Genomic DNA, 22,704 nt, shown 5'->3' on the forward strand with positions numbered 1-22,704 from the left:
GACTGACAACAGATCTTAGCTCAGGGTGAATCTCTCCCTGTAAAAAGAGAGAGCGAGCCAAAAGAAAGGGCATCAATAAACTCCTGAGACTTTCAAAGCTCAGAGTTACTGTGAAACCATGAAAGGTGAAAAGAAAAAGGTAATAAATCCCATTTTCAGGTGAGACAGGCTCATTAGTAGCCAGTATAGAGTCTGCGAAAAGTAATGCTTCATTCCCTTTTCTGATAATGGTACCAGATAAGGAGAATATCATAGAGAACTGTGTAACCTGAGTTCTGAAAAGCCTTTAATAAAATACTTCACGATGTCTCTAGATTGTGAGCTCCACAAGACAGGGACTGCTGTCTTCACTGTATTTCTAGCACTTTCTTGCACATGGTAGGCGCTAAAGAAAAATTCGTTCAATCTACAAATGAGATCTTTGTAGATAAGATGAGATACAGACAGATGACAGAACAGTGGTTACATTTGTAAGTAGCACTGATTAACTCAGGGGATGGAGTGGGGAGTCTGTTTTTGTGATGTTTGTCATGAACTTAAATAAAGATGTGGAAAGTATGTTTCAAAATCTCCAAATGACCTAAAACTGGGATATGCAGTTAACAACAAACTGGATAACCTGATCATAATTGGCTAAAAAGATGGGTCAAAATGAAGATGAAATATAACTAGGAAAATTATAAAGTTCTATATTTAAATTAAAGAAAATCAACTGTATAATAGATGATAGGGGAGAGCTAGCTTAACTACCATTCATGTAAAAATAATATCTAGGTATTTTAACTGAACAAATGCAAAATGCGACATGGCTGCTATAAAGCTGAAGCAATCTCAGGTTTTTAGGATACGAGCATAAGTCCTAATCAAAGGAAGAAGGCTGCACTGCTCTCCTGTGGAGTGCTGTGTTCTGTTCTGAGCCCTATGTCTTAGATGGGGCACTGACAAAATTCTAGAATTCTTAGAGAAGGGGAAAAGAAAAGTAGAGAATTTGAGACTGTCACAGGAGAAAAGCTCCAAGCAAACAAGATGATCTGGCTTATGTAAGAGCGACTGGAGGAGAGACAGAAGAACTATCTTTAAATGTCTAAGGGACCTTCATGAGAAATGAAGAGGAGAAATGACTGACTTCTCTGCTATTCCAAGGGTACGTCCTGGGAAACAAACAGATATTAAAAGAAGGGAGATTTCTGACTCAATATTAAGAAATTTCTAACAATTAGAATTGCTCTCCTCCCCTCCCCTCTACAAAAATGTAGGAGCAAAGGCTGGCTCGTCACATTAGGGAAAGAGTCCAAAGAACCCCTACAGTGGATACGGAACTAAGGTCAGATGACATCCAAGCTCCTTTCATCACAGAGATAAAATCATTTTTAGAAAAGTGGTAACACAGTTAAACATAAGAGTAATTAAATCTAAAGATTAAAGATTGATTTATTTAATCTAAACATTAAAATGAGGTCCTTTTAAGGAATACTGAGACCACCACAATGAAACCTGCATGTAAACAACACCCAAAGGCATGCGTATGTGCTGATGAGAAGCGGGAAATATGGAAAAGCTCTGAACAGTTCTTGTGATTTTACGGCGTGCCCTGAACATCAAGCTGCGGAGGGCAGGCCTCACGCAGTTGTTGGGGGAGGACTTCTGTCAGTCTGCTGTTTTAAAGTAGGCCCTGGAGTAGAGCTGAGTAGGGTGGGTCAATCTGACAGGAAAGACATGTTTGGGAATGAAGCAGAGGAAAACAGAGAAAAAGTGGTTATTTAAAACGATGTATCACAACTCTACTAAACAAGGATGCTGGCAGAGGTACAGAAAGAGAATGAATGATAATATCATGTGTCTAAACTTCTGAGGTTTACAAGGAAGTGAGACATGGTAGGAAAAAATGGGCTTTGAAATCAGACAGATTGGACTTGAAATCCCACCCTGGCCACTTAGCAGCAGTCACTTTGGGCAAATCACTTAACCTCCTTGAGCCTGAACTGTTCTCATTTGTAAAAATGGGATTATACTGCTAACCCAGGGTTGTAATGAGATTTAAATGAGACTGTACCCTTGACATTCTTCACTCCTTCAAACATTCTGGAGTACTTACTTGCCCAGCACTGTGAGTACACAGTTCTTTTTACCACACACTTTCCTGGGTGGTGTCATCTGCTCTCAGGGCCTTCACTCCCTTTGCATCTTTACCACTTTCAAGTCTCCATTTCCAACCCAGAGCTCTCTCCTGACTCCCAAACTCACTCAAACCTCCCATTGGAGAGCTCCAGAGATATTCTGCAGACAAAAGTCAACTTGTTTTCTCTGGAAAAACGTGTAGTTCCCTCCTTCTTTATCCCTGTTTCAGAGAAGGATAGCTCATCTCTCCGAAGTACCAAAGCCAGAAATCTGAGTACTGTTATTGCTTCCTCCTCCAGAAGCACACATCCAATCTACCATCTAATGCTGTTCATTCTAATTTTAAATCCATCCCCGCCACTGAATCTCTACCACCTCCGTTTCAAAATCTGATACTTTCTCCCTGCACTACTGAAACAACCTAAAAAAGTTCCCATCTCCAGTCCTCCTCCCTTCCAATCAGTTCTCCATACTGTTGCCAGAATGATATTTTAAAATGCAAATTAGATTATATATGTAACAAATTATTCAATAGCTTGCAAACGACTTCAAGATAAAACCCAAATTACATACTCTTGGTAGTCTGGTCCCTGTCAACCTCTCCAGCCCCATCCCTGCTCATATCCTACATTCTAGTCAGACTGTGCTACTTACAATTTCCTAGAATTCCAGCAGACTCTCTCACTTCTAGGCCTTTGCCTATGTTGTTCCATTTTTCTAAGATGCTCCTAATTCTCCTTAACTCCTCCACATGTTTTACACTCAGCTTAGATGCTGCCTCTTTCAAAAACCTACCTTGATCCTGCTCCCCAAGGCCTGGATCAGCTGTTCCTCCTCCCTAAACGTATCCATGGCGCCCTGTGTTTCCCTCTATAACAGCACTAAACTCTCATGCTATTTTACCTTTCTGATACACTTGTCTGAATCCTCTATGAGACTGAGTGCTCCTTTGGGGTAGAGGCCCCAACATATCTCTGAGAGCCTGAAACCTAGTAGATAATTAATTAAAAGCAAATGTAATAGCGAACATTTTTGAAACTTATTATGTGCCAAGCTCTGTACCTAACTTAGAATATTTAATTCTAGCACATCTTCTCAAAGAAGGTGGTATTATTATTATTCCCATTTTACAGATGAGAAAACTGAGACTCACAAAGATTAATTAACTTTGGAAAAAGATAAGTCATACCTAACTAAACATATCCTTCCCTTCCCTCCTAAAAAATCCCGTCCCCGGGCTGGCCCAGTGGCACAGCTGTTAAGTGCGCACGTTCCGCTTTGGCAGCCCGGGGTTCGCCAGTTTGGATCCTGGGTGCAGACATGGCACCACTTGGCAAGCCATGCCGTGGTAGGCGTCCCACATATAAAGTGGAGGAAGATGGGCACGGATGTTAGCTCAGGGCCACTCTTCCTCAGCAAAAAGAGGAGGACTGGCAGCAGACGTTAGCTCAGGGCTAATCTTCCTGAAACAAAACAAAACAAAACAAAACAACCACCACCAAAATCCCGTCCCCCTCCCCGCTTTCTCCGTCTCTAAACTAAGATCTTATGCAGTCAACACCCGTCAGAACTTCTTCACCTGGACCACTTCTCACACGAACAGAAAAGCACCGTGTAAATACACCAGACATGGTGACACTAACTCACAAAGGTAAATGGAAGACAGGCAAAAAAAATGGAATGTTGAAAGGCATATTTTTAAAGAGATTTATCTATATTGTCAAAATTAATATTTTCATATCATGATAAAGGATTTCAGGTGGAGGTAAATTTGCCTTTTGTCAAGGTTATCGATAATGAAATGAAAATGGAAACATAGCAGGAAGGCCGAAGGGATGCGGGCAGGGAAAGGCCAGCAAGCGAGATGCAAAGAAGTTTCGCACAATGCCATTTCCTTGGTAAATTCTGGACCAGTCTTGTAGGGCCAAAAACACTATCAGCACACTCAAAGATGGTCAGATTCTTGGTGACAAAGTGACACTAACCCAAATCTCAAAGACAAATGTATAAATTAGAGCGTCCACTTACACACAGTGCCCGGTATTCATTCTAGGGAGCAGAATGCCACATTCTATCTCAGCTCTTCTCAAACCATCTCAGGTCAAGGAACAGTTTCTGTTCTTGTTTCTTTCTAAACGTCCAATCTGTTGGACCAATACTTCAGTAACATTCCGTAAAAATGCTGCTTGAATACTGCGGCAATGTCAAATTGCTACAAGAGTTTAAAATGCTTACTCTCAATTTCTGTACTTATCTCACTGTAGACACATTTTGAAGAGCACTGTCTGTCTAGAATTCCTTCCCCTATGCCAGCTTTAGGATATATGGAGGTCAAATTTGTTTCCTCCTGTTTGGTACTAATTAACTTTCAGAGGGAACTCTTTTTTTCCCTACTGAGTTTACTGACTCCATTTCCTAACTACAGATAAAATAGAACATATCTTTATTTCTTCAAAGACAACGACAATCAAAATGACTACTTTATCTTTTTAAACTAGAAATTTAGAGCTTAGACTATTTCCCACATACGGGAGATTACTGCTCAGACATATTTGCCACGACCAGCCCTCTAATCCCACCTACCCACCCATGGGCACAGTGTACTTCTCTGTCCCAAGACTTTGGAATTGGCCATGAGATCTGCTTTGACCAATGAAATGCTAGTAGACATGCTGTGACAAAAGGCTTCAGAAATACTTTGGGGAATTGGGCTTGCTCTCTTGCCTTCTGCCACTGCCACACCATACCGCGGCCGGCTTCTTGGTCCCAGGAGAATGAGCAGCAGTGGGAACAGAGCCACTCAGCCCTGCTGACCCACAGTGGCAACCAAAAGTGACCCTAGCTGCTGCAAACTTACATTTGTGATTTCAGCTGACCTGTAAATTTGTGAGAACTGCATGTTCGTTGTTATATACCACTGAGATTCTCCGGTTGTTTGTTACACAGCAATGGTTGACTAATAAACTATATAACTTTTTGGATGAATTCAAACGTTTTTAACAATTTCCTTTTAACAGAAAAACTCATGTATAGTCAAGACATTTAATGGCTCAAAGGTGCCCATGCATTCTGCTCAGGCAGATTTTCAATGATGCGGCTGTGAGGTTGGCAGACAGTGTGAAGTCAACTTCTTAAATTTTTTTTTTTTTTTTGCTGAGAAAGATTCACCTGAGTTAACATCTGTTGCCAATCTTCCTCTTTCTGTATGTGAGCTGCCATGATAGCATGGCCGCTGACAGATGAGTGGTGTAGGTCCATGCCTGGGAACTGAACCCGGGCCACTGAAGTCGAACATGCCAAACAACCACTAGACCACAGGGGCTGGCCCCTTAGAATTCTTTTTGCTTGCATGATAACCGCATTTTACAGATCCATTTCCTAGTTGTTTAATCCTTTCTTCTATTCTCTTTCACCAAAATACTTTCTTTCTAACCCTTCATTTTGGGGAAAAAATGCCTCTTTTCAAAATTTGAGCTATATAACACGAACGACCAAAGCAGAGACATAAAGAAGTAAAACAAATTAATTCGACACTGAGTAATACAAAAGATTCTTATTGCTGCATATTAAATGGGATCACTTTCTGTTTTTATGATCAACATTTTTGTTTTTCTCTGTTTTGTGTTCCTCTCATAACTAAAATAAGCTTCAGTGTGGACATATCTCCTGAATACACTGTCAGGATCTGTCTTTATTGCCACCCTTATACTCTTCGTATTCCTAGGTGTACCCTAAATACTCGTTTCACTAGGATCAGTGGTAAACCTTTTCACTGGCTCATGTCCATCAGGAACTGTATAAGCAGCTTCCAGATTCAGAGTTCCACACTGTGGTTGAGGTGGGAAGAGAAAGAGGGAAGCAGGCAAGGGGCAAGAAAGGAAAGGAACTGTGGAGGGAGATTACGGCTTGTCATACAACATAAAACAATGTAACACATTTAGAGGAAGGCCGGCCTTCGAGCAGGCACGCTGGCTCTTCAGTGGCACCAGAGTTAGAAATGAGACTTCAAGTGCAAATGGGCCTGAGAGAAAAGTTGTTTCAGTTCTCTCCTACTGACCTGTATGTGACTGATTCCGAATCCTAAGGAAAGGAATTACAAAACAAGAGGGAAGTGAGGGCAGCCTGAAGTAGGGGAAAGAGCATATTGGCTTTGAATTCAGACAGTCACATCGCTAACTCTTGACTCTCTCTCATCACCCTGTGCTGGATCAAAGCATACCCTCTGTGGGGCTCATTCCACCATATATAGGATGAAATAATCCCTTCAGAGTTCTGAGGACTATGCTAAATAATATTGGGCAGCCAATCTGTCCCTCAACACTACTCTCTTTCTAGGCTAGAGATCTTAAATCAGCTGTGTCAACTCACCCTCCTCTGACCTACATATATAACTAGTCAATGTGTCCTAGTGATTCTTCCTTCAAAATGGTCTTCCATTAGACTCTTTATTTTGCGTTCCCACCAACAGCACCACTGTCCAGATCCTCAGTATCTTATACATCAATTCCCAAAAAGCTTCCTATTGCCTCCCTCTCTCAACATTCCAATCCATACTATAGCACACCTTTCAAAGGTTTACTACTACCAACACATCATCCCTGCATAACTCTATTTTATAAAAGCAACCAGAATTCCGGATCCAAAGCAGAAAATGAGTGTCAGACACGTGGATTAGAAGACAAGGCAATCTGTGCCTCACTGTTTTTAACTGCCGCTCCTTGGACGCTGCAACTTCTGAGAGCTTGCTGGATAAATGCTTGTCTCTGCTATTCCTCAGGGGGACCACGCTGAAGATTCTACAGAGCTCCTCAGAGGGTCCTACCCGGGCTGAACCCCGGGTGCCTCCAGTGGTGACCAGCCCCTTGGCTCACTCTCGTACTGCTTTCCCTCCTCCCTCCCCTGCTTAACTCCCCCCAATTCTCACTCCTGTTCATGGGATTACTTACCAAATAAACTACCTGCACACAAGCCTTTGTTTTATTTAGGCTGTGTTTTAGCACACGTTGTGGGGGAATGGGAGGAGACACCCATACAATAATTGTAACAGAACTGGCCCTAGAAAACAAGATTCTCAAAAGCGATTCTGCAACTAGATCACTCACAGGTCAGATGGCAAAAAGGACCCCATTCCTAATGGTAAGTGGGGTGGTGATAAACCCTGCATGCAGCAGCATGACAACACTAAGGTTTTTCACTAAGTGTGGTATTAGTTTAGCAATAGTGGTGGTACTTGAATGGAATGGGAACATCAGTAATTATAAGGACCTGATGTTTGGCTGGCTTTAGTTAACAGCTTTAGAAGTCATGAAAAAAGAAAACGACAGGCTCAGGTTAGCCCCCCTCAAGTCTAGGTATTCTGTCAAAGTCAGAAGACTTCTAGGTCAGTGTTTAAAGAGACCCTTATTTCCTGTAGCTGCAGAACAGACTACCAAAATTCAGGCTCCAGATTTAATTTCAAGGATGTCAGAGCTACAAAGACAACCTCAATGCAAAGCCTTGACAAATCTTCAATGATAAAATCTGGGTCCTGATAGGAACAACTGGACACAGAAGTCTGAAGTGGGGATATTTGGGTGGATGAGCTAGGAATGCTAAACCCCAAGATTTGCCTGAACTTTCTGGGTTGGGAGAAGCAGCTTCCCCAACTCCTTGCTAGAGGACAGCAGCACCCTCTTGTCAGGAGACCCTGCAAGAGCCTGAAAAGATAATGCTCGTCCTCTTCAAGATCTGCCCCCGCCTCCTCTCACTAGCTCCAAACCAATAACCGGGATCTGATCACTCATGATCATAGTTTGAGAGAGAAAATGCAGCCCCTGTTCTGGGAGGAAAAAATGTACACACCCAAGAATTCCAAGACCTGGCTACACGTCTGGGCAGGTCCTGGAGGAACATGTGTGGGAGTGGATCTTGAGAGTGCTGAAGCAGGGTGCTAGGTTTGTGGCAATACAACAGGAGCAGGAAGGTACTCATCCAGTATCCAAGGGATTCACTGGGGCATCTCTAAGTGCTTCCCTACACAGTGATAATGGAAACCGGAAACCGTGGCAACCATGGATAAAGCAACTAAAAGCTTGGACACCTTTGGGATGAATGTCTGGGTCACCCCACCTGGCAGGCTACCTAGACCTGCTGAAATATTGGTAAAGTGTGATGAAAATCTACGTTGGGTGATAGAAGACTGTGCTAATTTGTACTTTTCAACTTGCTTGAGCTAGAACTGTTCCCCATAATCTCCATCCCTGTGTGATTCCAAGCTAAGGTTGGCCAAGGGAAACATGTGAGATTTGGAAGGCAGAACCAACAGCCATTACTCTCTAAAAGCCACTGTAGCTAGATGTGGCGACAAGCAGAGGCAGAAGTGCCTGTGAGTTTCAGCTTGTCCTTCTCTCCTCTACTCCACGCCTAGCTCTCCCTCCCAAATGGTGACAACACTAGCTCCAGGCCCCAGCCAGATGCTTGGCTGCAGATCCACAGACAGCACCGCCACTCTCCACGTGCTCCCCTTTGCAGCCCCACTTCAGTGGCTTGATGTGCATGGCTTCTCAGGCCGACTGGCTGATAACCTCTCTGTAATCTCTTCCTCTCCCTTCCAGACCTTCACTTCCCCAGCTTCTCCCTCAACTGCGTAAGGCCCAATTCCTATAATAATTCCCTTATCCTGATTGAACTGAGTGACACAGTTATGATGAGAATGTCAATTACAGCCTCCAGCCAGTGCAGCAGCTGGGACTGTGGATAATTTCAGCAGCTTTCCTAAATTGAGTCTTTTGTAGAGGCAGGGCTGGTTACCACCTTGAAGGCTCTGTGATGAAATGGATTTCAATTACTGTTTTCCCCTAAAAAACTGTTTTGACCTATGAAAATAACATCAGAGGATTAAATAATCTATCAGTTTTCTACTGCTGTGTAACAAATTACCACAAACTGAAAGGGTTAAAACAACAAACAAATCACCTCACATTTTCTGTGGGTCAGGAGTCGGGGCACAGGTCACCTGGTCCTCAGTCAGGGTTTCATAAGGCTGCAATCAATCTATCAGTTGGGCTTGCATTCTCATCTGAAGGCTCAACTGAGGAATAATTTGCTTTTAGGTTGTTAGCAGAATTCATATCCTTGTGGCCACATAGCTAAGGGCTCAGCTTATTGCTGGTTACTGGCTGGGGTGGTCACACGTGCAGCTCCTGGAGGTTGCCTGCATTTCTTGCCATCAACAGGCCATCTCACAACACAGTGGCTTATTCTTTCAAAGCCAGCAAGTGTAAAAGTCTCTAGCGCAAGTCTGTTATCAAGACGTAGTGTAACGTAATCATCTTTGCCATACTGTATGGGTTAGGAACAAGATGCAGGCTGCAGTCACACTTAAGGGGAGGGGATTGCATAAGGGTATGAATACCAGAAGATGGGGATCATTAGGGGTCACCTTAGGGTCTACTTGTCACAGTAGGTTTAGGACTATCTTAGTAATACCCTTTCTGACATACTGGACACTCTGAATCATTTTAGTCTGCCCTTAGTACTTGTTCCTTTCATCTACTTCAGCTCCCTTTTCTCAGAACATATCTAACTTTATTACTTCTCTGAAGAGTGGTAAGAACTGCAATCAACACTTTAGGTAAACAAATAAATGCATCATAGTTCGGCAAAAAAAAATAGGTTGATTGACAAGGGAGCTAAAAATATTCACTAGTGAAAGGACAGTAGTGGGAAAACTGGACATCTACATGCAAAAGTGTGAAACTGGACCCTATTTTACACCACTCACAAAAATTAGCTCAAAATGGATTAAGGACTTAAGTGTAAGACCCGAAACCATAAAACTCCTAGAAGACAACATCAGGAAAAAGCTTCTTGACAATGGTCTTGGCAATGATTTTTTGGCTGTGACACCAAAAGCAAAAATCATCAAGCGGGACCACATCAAATTAAAAAGCTTCTGCACAGCATAAAAAAACAATCAGTAAAATGAAAAGGCAACTTATGGAATGGGAGAAAACATTTGCAAACCATATCTGATAAGGGGTTAAAAATCCAAAATATAAAAGGAACTCAGACAACTCAACAGCAAACAAACAATCTGATTAAAATATGGGCAGATGACTTGAAAAGACATTTTCCCAAAGATGACATACAAATGGCCAACAAGGGTATGAAAAGTGCTCAACATCACTAACCATCAGGGAAATGTAAATCAAAACCACAACGATATATCATCTCACACCTGTTAGAATGGCTATTCTCAAAAAGACAAGTGATAAATGCTAGCGAGGCTGTGGAGAAAAGGGAACCCTGGTGCACTGTTGGTGGGAATGTAAATTGGTACAGCCACTATAGAATACAATATGGAGGTTCCTCAAAACATGAAAAATAGAACTATCATATGATCCAGCAATCCCACTGGGTATATATCCAAAGATGAAATCACTATCTGGAAGAGAGATCTGCACCCCCATGTTCATTCACAATAGCCAAGACAAGGAAATAACTGAAGTGTCTATCAATGAACACTGTATTATATACCTGAAAGCTGCTATGAGAGTAGAGCTTTAATGTTCTCACCATAAAAACAAAATGTTAACTATGTGAGGTAAAGGATGTGTTAACTAACCTTATTGTGGTAAACATTTTGCAATACATACGTGTATCAAAAATCATCACGTCCCAAACTTACATGTTATATGTCAATTACATCTCACTAAAGCTGGAAAAAAAAAAAGCAAAAAGAAAAGAAATCTAGATTAAAATCTATTTTCACTGCAAAAAAAAGGGCTGAGTTTTATTTTTCCTACCCTTTCAGCTAATGTTCACAATTTGGTTGTCTGTTGGGCAGAGGTGCATAATATAGAAGTAGAGTCATAAAGTGTAACATATATTTACCTACATGGAAGTATAACTTTGAAGTTTATGCCCCTTTGAATAGTTTTATAAGATTTTCTTGCAATAGTTAAATGCCAAAAGGTATTGCTACTATTATAGATCTATTCCAAATATCTTACATTCCCTTTAAATATATTTTAAAAGTTATATTCTGAGGCAATCTCTAGATAGTCTATCTGGATGGATATACAAGAAACTGGGAACGCTGGCTGCCTCTGTGAAGGCCAATAAAAAGTTGGGAGGGCAGAAGACTCTTCACAGAGTACCCTTTGGTACCTTTTGAATTGTGTTCCATGTGAGCATATTTCTTAATCAAAAAATCAAATAATAAAAAAACAAAGACATTAGGCTATGGAAGTTGCCAGGAGCCCCTTCCCTCAGTGCTCAGTATAGAACCCATCACTGCCCACCAAAGCCAAGCACCCACTGGGAGGGAGACGAGAAGGCTCTCTGCTCTGAGAACACAGCTCCCTTGCGGGGGAAACAGGCCGTCCCTGAGATTCCTGCTGCTTTCAGGCTGAGAATGTACAGTGAGTGCTTTCTCTTTCTTCGTACAGCTTTTGCCAAGCTGTGCAAGAAGGAAAAAACAGACTGAGAAAGATGGGAAAGAAGCTGAAAACTTCTAGGGAAAACCTCAGTAACTCAGCAAATAAAGGAGGAGGCTAAAGCACACAGACACTGACAAAAGACAAGATTCTCTCAAGCCATGAAAGGAAAAGGAAAAAAAGGACTAAATTTAAGAACACTTAAGATACTTAACTGAATATAGATTTAGAACTCTTCAGTGTTTACTTTATGAATTAATGTTCTCTAATAGGGTATTTTAATATTTATGCTTAAGTGGTTTTTAAAAAATATTTATTTTAATATTTTAAAAATTATTTTAATAAATAAACAATATTTATTTTAATATTATTTTTTTAATATTTATTTTAATATTTTAAAAAATTTTTTAATATTTATTTTAATATTTATGCTTAAGCGGTTTTTTTTTTGTGTGAGGAAGACTGGCCCTGAGTTAACATCTGTTGCCAATCTTTTTCATTTTGCTTGAGGAAGATTGTCGCTGAGCTAACACCTGTGCCAATCTTACTGTATTTTATGTGGAATGCTGCCACAGCGTGGCTTGACAAGTGGTGCTACGTCCGCATCCGGGACTGGAACCTGAGAACCCCAGGCCGCTGAAATGGAGCTTGTGAACTTAACTACTATGCCACCAGGCTGGCCCCAGATATTTATGCTTAAGCGTTTTGGGGGTGACAACAGCATAATGAAAGGGGGAAGCATGTACGGGGATGTCAGTTCTCTGGACACAGGCATCATATATAAGCCTCTGCTATACTACAATGCAGGGGGATCTAACTCTGGGACCTACAGGATGCTCCAACTCCTCGAAACCGAACGCACGTTCTTATGTGCAGGTATCTTGCTGAAAGAGAGAGTGAGAGACACCACCAGAATCGGACTGACCAGAGACCCAATCCCAATTCCCTTTAGCTGTGCGATGCGTGAAATTTTGCCTGTTTCCTCATCTGAAAAACGTTTCCTAATCCTCAAAATGTACCTCATCAGGTTCCTTTGAGAATTAAATAAGATAATAAATACACGGTACCCAGTGCCTTGTTTAACTTACAGTAAACATCAAATGAATGGCAGCTATTACTAGAAGTAAGTTTCCCTGATGAGGGTGCCCACCATTACTGGTATATTCCAATTCAAGAGCAAGCACGGGGACTTGTGCTCAAGAGAGCAGAGCAAGTCAAAAATTATAAAGAGAACAGAAATAGTCAATGACAACCTAAATGTATTGTGCACTTTCCTCTCACAGATCATTTATTTACAAATGTTAAATAAAAACAATAATAGTACTCAGTATACGAAAAACTCAGAGGTTCACACTTCTTTATGTATGTATATAAAAAAAAATAGCCATCCCTTGGACCTTGAGGGAATTATGTTAAGTGAAATAAGCCAGATAGAGAAGGACAATCTCTGTATGACTCCACTCATATGAGGACTTAAAAAATGTAGACAAAGAGAACAGATTAGTGGCTACTAGGGGAAAGGTGGGGTGGGGAGTAGGCACAAAGGGTGAAGGGGGTGCACCTACAACACGACTGACAAACAATAATGTACAACTGAAATTTCACAAGATTGTAACCTATCATTAACTCAATAAAAATTAAAAAAGAAAAAAGAAAAAAAAATACCCATCCTTGCTCATTATGCTTAAATCATTTTCCCACTGGTGACAAAATAGTACGTTAGTATCCTTAATTCCATTATAATAATAAAGGAAAAATCCAAGGCTTTGGGAAATAAAGCCATGTAATTATGATTTTTATAAAACTTTTTGATATCTACTGGTTAGTTAACTCTTAAATACGATCATGTGCTCCCTTCAAAACAATGCACCTCACAGATGATTTCTTCCCACAGAGACCATATTCTTTCCCCACATCCCCCAAATGGGAAACAGTAGCTCTGGAGTCAGAAAGACTAGATTTCAATCTTGGTCTTAGCACTTTCTAGCTGCAACCCCAGGAAAGAGACTATTTTCAGTCTCAGTTTACCTGTAAAATGGAGCTAATATCTATCATAGAGGATAATGTGAGCTAAGTGCTTAGCACAGTGCCTGGCAAAGAACAGGTGCTCAAAAAATTCTAGTGAATAAGTGAATAAATACAGTAAGAAACTTCAAAAAAGAATTCGTAATTTTTGATGTATTATTTATAGATTTTATCTCCTTAAAGAAAGTATGTATTGGGGCAGGCCCCATGGCCGAGTGGTTAAGTTTGCGCACTCTGCTTCGGAGGCCCAGGGTTTCACCGGTTTGGATCCTGGGTGCGGACATGGCACTGCTCATCAGGCCACGCTGAGGCGGCGTCCCACAAAGCACAAACAGAAGGACCCACAACTAGAACATACAACTATGTACTGGGGGGCTTTGGGGAGAAGAAGAAGAAGAAGGAAAAAAAAAAAAGATTGGCAACAGATGTTAGCTCAGGTGCCAATCTTTAAAAAAAAAAAGGTGCTAAAAGGAGCGTGTTTAAAAAAGAATGTACTTTTTTTTTTAAAGAATCACTATTTCTGGAACACTTCTTATGGTTTCTGCATGCTGCAGCCAAAGAGATCTTTCAGAAAATGCAAATGTAATCAGTCACTTGGCCTGTCATGCTCAGGATAAAGCCCATGTCGAGCACAGTATACCAGGTTCTTTAGCAGACAGTCCTGCTCGCCTCAGTAGCCTCATCTCTCGCCACACCTCACTTATCTCCGCAACTCCTATCTCCAGAAACCCAAAGTGCCTTGCTCTCATTTATCTCTAGGCCTTTTACCTGCAGTGCCTGCTGCCTGGTATGTTCCCTTTTACCGCCAATCTTTATTTACTTAACTCCTATTCATTCTTCAGGTCTCAGCCTCACGGGGAAGTTCTTCTTGATGCTGTCCCCCTTCCCCGACCCCCTACACTGGGGCTGGGGCTCCTCTTCTTCCCGGGTGCTCCCCTAGCATGCAGTGCTTTGCTCTGTCCAGGCACTTACACTGTAACTGGCTAGACTATCTTACTCATTACTTCAATCTCAGGGCCTGGCATACGGGCTCAATAATTGCTGGCTAAATGAATAAACTACAGGAAACACAGTGCTATTTCCACACCAAGGGTTCATTTGAATCGACAGGTTATCTTCCTCCCTCCCTGCTACAACATTCTCATTTTTACCTTTATTTGCTTGAAAACACAGGCAGCTGCTATTCTCTCAGGTTTGTAGATTACAATGATCACATTTACAAGATCATATCCATCCACTTCTATTTAACTTAGTACCTCTAAACACTTGACATCAAAATGCAGTTTAGGAGTGGGGTTCATACCACTGAAGACTTCAGATACTTAATACTTCTACTGTTTATACTTATAAACAAAAAACTATCAATCTAGAATTACTTTTTTTTAAAGATTGGCACCTGAGCTAACATCTGTTGCCAGCCTTGTTTTTTTTCCTTCTCCTCCTCCTCCTCCTCAAAGCCTCTCAGTACATAGTTGTATATTCTAGTCGTAGGTCTTTCTGGTTGTGCTATGTGGGACGCCGCCACAGCATGGCCTGATGAGCGGTGCCATGTCTGTACCCAGGATCCAAACCAGTGAAACCCTGGGCCGCCCAAGTGGAGTGCACAAACTTAACCACTTGGCTACGGGGCCAGCCTCTCAATCTAGAATTTAAGATGAGGCATAAAATAACAAAGAAAATTTTAATCACATAGTTTAGCTTGGAAAATTTTCTGAACCTCTCATAATTAGATACAAGCTTGGCTATCAACTGGTTTAGAAAACCAATGTGATGCCCATGTATTTTCTAGAAATACTTTAATGCATTTGGCGTCAAAATTCAGCATTGCTCTTCAATGTAAACTTCAATAAGGAAAGAACACTGACAGTGGAAACTCAGTATTAAAACCAAACCACTTTGGAAAATGCCTAACTACTACAGTTGAAGAGAAATACGGTTTGAAACAAGGACATGTATGTGTGCAAACTGTGTTTTCTGTTTTCTGGCACTACTTTCAGATGTGTAGATATTTCAACTTAAAGTACCGTGAAATGTATTTATCAGAAGGTTTATAGATATGTCAACGCCTAAGAGGAATACAAACGTTTTAATCAAAAGAATCAAAATAGGGCCGGCCCCGTGACCGAGTTGTTAAGTTCATGTGCTCTGCTTTGGGGCTGAGGGTTTTACCGGTTAGGATCCTGGGTTCAGACCTAGCATTGCTGATCGGGCCATGCTGAGGCGGCATCCCACATGGCATAACCAGAAGGACGTACAACTAGAATATATAACTATGTACAGGGGGTCTTTGGGGAAAAGAATAAATAAATAAATACATAGAAAAAGAGGAGACTGGCAACAGATGTTCGCTCAGGTGCCAATCTTTAAAAAGAAAAAATCAAAATAGAGCTCAAAGTCTTTTAATATATCTAAATCATCCCCTTTGTGGAAACGTATCTAGTGAAGCTAGCCCATGTTAATTTATAATACAAACTGATATGTCTATTCATCCAAATATATGAAAAAATGGTTGGAGGCAAGCACTTTCTAGTTGGTTTATATTCACTAAATGTTTTAGCAGTTCTGTAAATATACTACAAACTAAGATCCAGTCTTTAGGAGATACTTATAAAAAGGTACTTCTTGGGGCCAGCTCCATGGCCGAGTGGTTAAGTTCGCGTGCTCCGCTGCGGCGGCCCAGGGTTCGGATCCTGGGCGTGGACATGGCACCGCTTGTCAGGCCACGTTGAGGCGGCGTCCCACATCCCACAATTAGAAGGACATGCAACTAAGATATACAACTGTGTACATGGGGGGTTTGGGGAGACAAAGCAGAAAAACAAACAAAAAAAAGATTGGCAACAGTTGTTAGCCCTGGTGCCAATCCTTAAAGAAAAACAAAAGGTACTTCTTGTTAACAGTATTTATCACTGAGAAGTGAGACTGAAGGGTTCTTAAACATCTTTTGTATCATTTGCACTATCTGAAATCCAACCATTAGCGCATCTATCTAGAAACAAAAAAATGCTATTAAAAATGTTATTTAAAAAGTCTATACTTAAAAATTTTTCCAAAGTTTAACTATGAAAAAAGCAAGACAATAAAATGCATAGTGTGATGCTATTTATACTACAGCAGAACAAGATATGCACGTGAAACACACACATTCATGCACATATAAAGGTTTGTAAGGAAACCTATCAAACTGCTCAAAGTATGTCATCAATAAGGATGTGGGAAAAGGAATGGTAGTGGGTGAAAATACACTAGACTGTGTTTCTCTATCACTCATTCTTTTTCAAACAATGAGCATGAACTACTTTTAAAGTAAATTGATTCAAACTTAGAGTTGTTACAGAGGATGGTTTATTTAGGAACGTTACCAAACTAACTATCAGAAGTCTTTTAAAGTGCACAGTATATAGGAAGCTTAGCTGCTGAGTGTAGAGAAGGTACTCAGTAAATTCTTGTTTCAAGTGCATCTTTTGAAGGGTAGAAGTGGCCTTGGAGAAGTAACAACCTAAGTACTTGTTTCCTCATCTCTACAACGGGAAGAAGGTGAGTAGCTCTCATACGGGTTACTGTAAAGATCAAGTCAGGTATTCCACAAAAAGAGCTCAGTCCAGTGTCTCGCACATAGTAATGGCTAAATAATATCATTACTAATCTATCGTAATTCTTGGAATAGTTTCTTCTAGCTACTTCCAAAACCAGAAGTAGACAGAATGCTTGTACCTGGTCAGAGTCCTTCTTCTCTGGATATTTTAGGAGATAAGAGCAGTATTTGGTCTTAACGCAGAAACTTCAACTCTACTTTCAATACTGATTCCGAAAAGCCAGGATATTTGTACAATGTAGAGGTTCTTCCTTCTGTCACTTTTCCCTCCTCAATCACTAATGCCCTCCCCAATCCTATTTTCCTCATGCCAAATAAAGTGCATCTCGAATTGTATTAATTTTTGTATTCCTTGGCAACAGAAGGTATAAGAGGAGTAGTTCAAATTTAACTATGGTAGAGCCAGAAAAACAAAAATAAATTGGGGCTTTAGGAAAAGGCAATACATTAGGCCATTTCTCTTAGTGTTTCTAAGGGAAAAAGGGACTATAATTGAATCAAGGTACAGTGGAGTGAGAGTTTAGACCAAACAGCCTACCACCCTGGGAAAGCTCTATGGACCATTTTTTTATGGCCCTGTTTTGCCATCTAATATTGAATGTATCACTGTCTTAAAGTCTGAATCTAGTAATGTTTTTAAGACTTTGGAAACTTAGAACCAAGTTGCCAAATGATGTGTAGGGATAATAACTCAATTCTTATCTTTAAAAATTTTCTAAAGCGTTAACGCAATTCAGTTTTTAAAACATTTTTAAGGTGATCCCGGCTTAACAGGCATAGTATGTGCTGTGTGCACTTCTATGAAGAAGGAATGAGCTTAAGATGAGGAACTCAGACAGAAATTATATGGTTAGCACACGGCACAGCCAGGATTAGAACACAGATCTGACCTCAGACTTCCTATTTATAAAATACCATTAAATTTGGGCACTGTTATTTACCTCTGAACCTCTCTGCAGAAATGGGAAACCCATTCACCAAGTTTCACAGGATTGTTGTGAGAATGAAATGAAACAACGTATATGGAGAGCTTGTCCTGAAGCTAGGTACATGGTGGCATTCAAAAACGGTTCATTTTAGGGGCTGGCCCCGTGGCCGAGCGGTTAAGTTTGCGCGCTCTGCTGCAGGCGGCCCAGTGTTTTGTCGGTTTGAATCCTGGGTGCGGACATGGCACTGCTCGTTGAGCCACGCTGAGGCAGTGTCCCACATGCCACAACTAGAAGGACCCACAACGAAGAATATACAACTATGTACTGGGCGGCTTTGGGGAGAAAAAGGAAAAAATAAAATCTTTAAAAAAAAAACTGTTCATTTTAATTGTCTTCTCCCTGCTACCGCACTTTGCATAGCAATGGTGTTCAATAAATGCTAACCTGAACACTTAAAATTCATTTTTAAGATATTTAAAAAAGATATGTGTCTTATTTTAGGCCTACCGACATAAACAGTTCTGATCAATTGATGTAATTATTCTGTTTTGCTTTAAAAGTTATATATAAATGGTGATAGAAGCAAAGCATAACGAAGAACAGATATCTCAATTTCAAGACAAAATACGATACCATCAGTTTACAATCTTTCTGTATTTCAGAACATGCTGCATTGGGCAGCACTGATGAAATGCTCTCTCTGCCATCCTCATGATGACTTGAGTTCAATAAACTCTTATAATATAAATCTTTAGCTTTTTCTTACTCCAGAGTAGTACTAAGTTGTTTAAAGTTTTGTGTTCATCTCCATACTGACCTATAACATTTCATCTTTTATTTGATTATATTAACGTCTGTAAAGTTCAAATTAAATCCAATCGCTCAGACCTTGACTATAACAAACACACACTTGGACTGAGGAAAAAACCAAACCCAAAACAAAACAAACAAGTCTTCCTCTCTTTCATTGTTTCCTTCCACTGTGGCATCGTTGCAATTTCAGTATCACAGAGAAAAGATTTTGCTTATTGTTGAGAGAAGGCTTCTAGTTAAATTCCACATAATTTTAAATGAAAAGAAATAGAAGACACTCAATAGACTGACTCAAATGAACTGCAAGTATTGGAATTACACTTCTTGCTATGGCTACAAAGTATCTGATACACACTTACATTCAAAAAGTCATATAACAAGCCATAATATTAATTTATACTCATTATCTTTTAAGTATACAAATAAGGATGAATAAATACTCCATTTTCAATAGACCAGAAACAATGGCAACTCCTTAGAATTTTATTTTTCCTTAATAAATTAGCACAAAAAAGAAATAAAAAGATGCCTAATTTAGAATACAAATTTTCCCATTAGTTTACATTCTGAGTTATATTTGTACTATTTCTGTAAATGCACTTTTATTGCTAAAATTTTTGAGACATAACTAGTTCTTTGATCTAAATTATAATAGTGCAAAAGGATTGCCCTTCAAGTAAACTTCTTTTGGCTTCAAAAGATTAATAGCCTTGACTGATTTCCAGGAATATTTTAAATTCATTTGAACATTTTAAATTCAATTCAATTGAGTAGAAATTCTATTTTATATCAATGGACTAACAAATAAGGAGTTGATAACACAATTTTATTGAAAATTTAACTTAAAACCGTGTTTAATGGTAGAGAGTTATACACCATTCAGACCACATCTAAACTTGCTTTTATAAATACTACTTCATATTTATTTCATAGATTGAGGTTTGGTGTTTTCATTTTATTTGCAACTTCTGAGGTTAAACAAGTATTACACTTCCCCTCCTTTTTTTAAAAAGAAAAAGTTACTCAGTTTTCATAGGTATTAAAGATGATTCAAAATATGCAACTGAGAGTCTACTAAGAGCAAAAAATATTGTGCTAGGTTCTTAGGGTGATTCAAAGATGACCAGGATTTTGATCTTGTCTTTAGGGAGTATATAATACACTAGTTGATAGAGGAAATGAGACACGTCCATAGGTAATTCCAAAAGAAATGAGAAAATGTAAAAACCTAAAATAAAAATGAAGTCTTTTAGAAGTTTGCAGGAAGTAGGAAATACTTCTAACTTGGAATGCCTAAGACAAAACAAGGGAAGTAGCATGGAAGTTTGGTCTTAAAGGGCAGGGTAGAATTTGGACATTTAGTGATCAAAGGCAAAGACATTCCAAGACAAAACAAAAGTGTGAGCAGAGGGTCAGAAGTGGAGAGTTTGCAGTCCATATGAAACACGGCTTACATTCTAAAATAAAATACGCCATTAAATATTACACTTTAGAACCCTATTCATAATTTTGAGTAAAAAATTTTTTTTTTCCTGCTTTATCTCCCCAACCCCCGTACATAGCTGTATATCTTAGTTGCAGGTCCATCCAGTTGTGGGATGTGGCACGCCGCCTCAACGCGGCCTGATGAGCGGTGCCATGTCCGCACCCAGGATCCGAACCCTGGGCTGCCGCAGCGGAGTGCGCGAACTTAACCACTCGGCCACGGAGGCAGCCCCGAGTAAAAATTTTTTAAGGGCTAAGTTATAAGTTACATCATGATTAGAGATGTATAACTGGAGAGTCATTTGAACTGCTATTACTGAAACTGAGACGAATTCTTCATCTATGCTGGATGTTTAACTGAAACCTACATTTACTCCCCTGAACTGTTGATAATAGTCTCTAACTTAGCTCCATTATTCTCTAGGAAGTATATTCAGACCCATCTGCTAAAGAGGAAACAACTGCAGACAGAAGTAAAACGAAGTGCCTGCTCAAGTGAAGTGAGACAGAAGGAAGACTGTCAACACAGGGACAATGGAGAGGACAGAAAGAGGGAGGATGGATTAGTGAGCCAGGACACTTAGTCTTTGCTATTTTGCATTTGTTTCAAGTCACACACTCTTGGAATCTCACCAAGTTGCTAAGGGAAAAAATTAGGTCACTGCTTTCAGTTGTTTCTCTGTTAGATTTTTAATTCAATAAAATATAATCACAAGCATTATGACTAAAAATATGGGCAATGCATTACACAGTCCATTTTGGAACTAAAGTTATAAATAAATTTTGTATTCCAAACACTGAAACATACATTTTTGATCAAGATGAAAAGATAAAATCTTCAGTTTAAAGTGTACTACTGTAAATGTTCTGCACTGGAATATACATGTTCTCGTTGGTGCTAATTCTGGGCTATTTTGTTCTGAGGTCAACAGTATTTATGACAAGGAAAAATAAATTCTTATAGTAAGCTCGTAGTTGTTAAAGTTCGTGAGAAGGGCCAGCCGGGTGGCACAGCAGTTAAATTCACACATTCTGATTTGGTGGCCTGGGGTTCGCAGGTTCGGATCCCAGGTGCGGACACGGCACCGCTTGGCACGCCATGCTGTGGTAGGTGTCCCACATATAAAGTAGAGGAAGATGGGCACGGATGTTAGCTCAGGGCCAGTCTTCCTCAGCAACAAGAGGAGGACTGGCAGTAGTTAACTGAGGGCTAATCTTCCTCAAAAAAAAAAAAGTTCGAGGGGCCGGCCCTGTGGCCGAGTGGTTAAGTTTGTGCGCTCCACTTCGGGGGCCCAGGGCTTCGCCGTTTCGGATCCTGGGCACGGACGTGGCACCGCTCGTCAAGTCATGCTGAGGCGGTGTCCCACATGCCACAGCTAGAAGGAGCCACAACTGAAAATACACAACTATGTTCTGGGGGGCTTTGGGGAGAAAAAGGAAAAATAAAATCTTTAAAAGAAAAAAGTTCATGAGAAAACCCATGGTTCTTCTAAAGAGCAGAGTTCTACTCAAAAATTTATGTTAAATCAATAGTATATTCTATGTTGTTCTCACATTTTCAGAGCTGTTCATGCAGTGTGTGCTAAGGTCATTGTGAAAAGTCAGTGATCAAACACGTCATTCTTTTGAGACTCTTCCAATCTAGTCATCTATTTTGGGATTTTATATACTAGTCATTTTAATATATGTACTGTTATCAATAAGGCTTCTAAAGCTGCAACCACAGAAAACAACTCTAGTTATCTTAAACAGAAAAGGGATTTATTTGAAAAGATACTGTTAGCCAAGAGTCACTGGAAAGCTGGAGACCAGGCTTGGAAAACAAACAAGAACAAAGGCAGGCTGCAGAGTGAGGGCTACATCACAGAAACGGCCCAGAGAGCGCCCTGTGCTGCCCTGGGACACAGGCCACCAGATCGTGCTCTGTGCCTGGACAGTGAATGCCATCATTGGCACTGCTGCTGCTGACTGCTCTTCTTTTCCATGAGATGTTGCTGCTCCCACCCTGCTTACAGAAAGAATTCTCTACAGTCCCCACTTCTGCCATCAGCTCGTGATTGAAAAAGCCTAGCTCATGTGCTTAAGCCCTAATCACAGAGAAGTCTAAGAAAGTAAGTACCCCATCTCTTAGTTTTTACACTGGGAAGTGGGCTCTGTCTTCTATCAAGACCTACACAGCGAAGAATTTCCCAAAACTAGGAAGAAGGTCTTTATATTAGGCAGCCAAAAAAGTCAAATAACCGACACAGGAACACTCATCTATTCAGGAAAGAATGGCCTGCTCAGTACAAAGCCCTCTGGCTTTTGGCTAAGCGCTCTG

General features: G+C 40.3%; 1 protein-coding gene and 1 long non-coding RNA gene across 6 annotated transcripts in view; one reads left to right on the plus strand and one right to left on the minus strand.

The window, feature by feature from the left end:
* The window catches only part of BTBD7 (BTB domain containing 7), an 88,673-nt gene that overhangs the window by 19,089 nt on the left and 46,880 nt on the right, over positions 1-22,704 (minus strand). The window lies entirely within an intron of this gene.
* On the plus strand, positions 962-21,102 carry LOC139079438 (uncharacterized). 2 transcript variants are annotated; one of them, XR_011533113.1, is made up of 2 exons: positions 962-1,144; positions 20,809-21,102. It is a non-coding gene; the product is annotated as an uncharacterized lncRNA (long non-coding RNA). The 2 variants fall into 2 exon arrangements; XR_011533112.1 differs by lacking the exon at positions 20,809-21,102 and adding an exon at positions 6,896-7,086.

This window comes from Equus przewalskii, chromosome 25, assembly GCF_037783145.1.
Source record: "Equus przewalskii isolate Varuska chromosome 25, EquPr2, whole genome shotgun sequence".
NCBI lineage: Eukaryota > Metazoa > Chordata > Mammalia > Perissodactyla > Equidae > Equus > Equus przewalskii.